The sequence below is a fragment of the Oryzias melastigma genome, unplaced genomic scaffold, assembly GCF_002922805.2.
Source record: "Oryzias melastigma strain HK-1 unplaced genomic scaffold, ASM292280v2 sc00444, whole genome shotgun sequence".
NCBI lineage: Eukaryota > Metazoa > Chordata > Actinopteri > Beloniformes > Adrianichthyidae > Oryzias > Oryzias melastigma.
The window spans coordinates 27,865-30,772 of record NW_023417039.1 but is presented as its reverse complement, the minus strand read 5'-3'; the positions used below and the strand labels follow the sequence as shown (position 1 = coordinate 30,772).

The window sequence follows — 2,908 nt, the reverse complement described above, 5'->3', positions numbered from 1 at the left end:
ATTCAACAATGTACCTACCAGTCATTGTTCTACTGTTGTTTTCCTCAATGGAATGTACCGATGCAGCAGTTTAAAACAACAAGAGACCGATGCTCTCCACATTTTTAGGTGAGGATTTACTCTGTAGAAATAGATTTCACTCTGAGGTTATGTGCTTTGGACTTTTTTGTTTGTTTAATGTTCATCTTTCACTTTTCACTCGTATTTTCAAACAGAAAAAAGATCCAGCTGTTCTCTTGTTAGGATGGTTATTTATTTTAAATACCGCTGAACGCGCTTCTCACGTGCATCTGATCAGACTTTAAACCTGCTGCGGCTCGTGCGAGGGGCCGCGCACAGTTCAGGCACGGCGTCACCCAAATGCTCCTTTTATCTCGACAAAAAGGAATAAATGTAAGTAAATCCCAAAGGACCGCTGATAGAATCAAATGTTGGAATGGTTCTCCCTCAAAGGCTTCAACAATGACTTGTACAATTCTCTCGAGCCGACGACGATGAAGTTGGCTTCCGATTCACAGCGAGAGCGTTCCACTGTATTTTTCGAACTCAGACCACCTAAAAACAGGTCCTGTTCGGAAAAATCGGAAGCCAGCTTCACGGTCGTCTCGAGCCGGCGTTTACATCCGCGGTCCCATGGTAAAGGCGTAGAAAGAGGTGGACGGTTGCAATAATCTCACTCCTGATTGGCGACAGTACTTCCTGTAGATTCGATGACTCAGCTATGACTCAGACCAATCGCTGAAGATTGTTTGCAAATGGCGGTATCCATTTCAGGAATTGACGGTGAAAGCGGCGGCCTACTTTTGCGAGGATTTGTCCATTGTTTTTACAGTCTATGCACGGACCGGATGAAGTCTCGCTAGAATATGCAGCTCACGTTCTGCTCCGATACACAAACAAACTGCAAATTAACCAACCCGTTTGTTACAGTTGTGTGACGTCATCACTAGTCGGAAGCCCCCGAGCCGATCTGACAGGCTGAGCACATCTGCTACCTACACTGGCTAGCGTGTCTAGTTCAGGTTCTGGAGAAGAGAAGATGGTATCTTCACATTGACTGCAGTCAAATGAGCCGCCGTTCACATTTCTGTGGTCAAATCAGCATCACTGGATTTTTGGTGTGAGTTTCATCCAATACTTACGGTAGCAGGACTGAGAACGCTGGAAAATCTCCACCAGACTCCACGGAGCTTCTTGATGTGACCACGGAAATGTGAACGGCAGCTCATTTGACCGCAGTTGGAAAGGATTGTAAATCAATGAAAGAGCATTTTGATGTTAGCTTTGATTATTTTGTCAAGAGCTCTGAAAAATCAATGATTGAATGTATTGATCACAGTCAATAAACATTGGAGAATTAGCTAAAAGAGTCTTTAGTGAACTGGAAGGAGAAAGAATCAGGATTTTGGAGGAGGTTCTGTCCATGAACATCTTCACTTCCTCGTCCCAGCTGACATCCAGATCAAAAGTCTGTTTATCCTTCTCTTTTTTGGTCTTTTTTGGGACATCTTATTTATTATTTGAGTAATTTTTATTCATTTGCGATAGTTTAGATTTGCTTTATTTTTTGTCTCAAAATATATATGTATTTCTTGTTGCTTTTTATTTACTTATTTTAATGTTCTGTTTAGCCATATATTATTTTTTTGTATTTTTATTTTTTATTATGTGTATTTTGTCACTTTATTTATTTATTTATAAATACTAAACGATTTTTAACTATTAAAACAGCCAACACACTTTCTTTGTAGCAGATGATTAAAAAAAAAAATCTCTTTTTGTCGTCATCAATGTACTAAACCAACAAGTTGCTACTGCAGAAACTCTTGATTCCCGTTTCAAAATTGCTTAAAAAAATCCATGGATGAGAAAATCTTTAGTGATAACAGAATTCATTTTCATTAGCAGGGAATTAGTTCAAATCCAGCATTTGAAATCCTGTTGTGTAGTTTTGGTATTTTGTTGAATCGTTTGTTATTTTCACTAAATTACTCAATACACTATAAATATCAATCAACAATATCACGATAATCTTTAAATTACATAATGTATTTTCTTTATAGATATGAGTTTGTGTTTTAGTAATAGGCTACATAGTAGTAAATCACTGATGTAAAAATGAAGATATCAAATAATGTTATTGTTGCCTTTAAAAATTAACAAGAATTTCAATTTTATTTATTTATCTGAGACAGTAGACATTAAATTAACCCAGCAGCTATTTTATATCTGTTGTCCACAGACAAATGTTTAAAAAAATATTATAAACAACATAAAATTAAAGTTTATACTAAGGAGGTGAGGCATATTAAAATTCAATGGAGTATTAAAGACAACCCCAACTTCCCACTGTACGTCTTCACCTTTCCCCGCCAGCAGCCGCCTCTCTCACCGAGGCGTCACAGACGAGTCATCTCAAACAGCTAATGCTCCGGTACTGTTAGCTTAAGTGCTACAAACAGCGCTAGCTTTAACAACCAGAAACCTGCGCTTTGTCAACTCGTTTCTCGCTTTTTCCTCCACATTACAACTAAGAGAGCCACAGATAAGGACAAGAAAGAGTTAGAATTTGGGGTAATTGAGTCAGTTCAGCGACAAACGGCAGATAAAAACTTCTCAGCTCCGCTGCTGAGAACCGCGTCGTGTCTCCGCCGCATGTGTGCGCGTGTGCGACAGAGTGAGAGAGGAGGACCCGAGTGAAGTGAGAGGCCACGCCCTACTTTGATCTACCAATCAGCACAAGCAGCTACTTTGAATGGGAGCCAGAGAGAGCAGAGAGCGATGAGAGCGCTCTGTTTGTCTTGTTTGCATGGCGTCACGTTTGGGGGGGCAGTCCTGAAATTTGGGGGGGGCATTGCCCCACCTTGCCCATGCCTAGATCCGGCCTTAATGTAGACGTAGATAATTC

General features: G+C 40.0%; 1 protein-coding gene across 1 annotated transcript in view; it reads right to left on the bottom strand.

Moving 5' to 3' along the window:
* The window catches only part of LOC112138850 (serine/threonine-protein kinase Tao), a gene marked incomplete in the record, with an annotated part of 13,544 nt that overhangs the window by 6,380 nt on the left and 4,256 nt on the right, over positions 1-2,908 (bottom strand).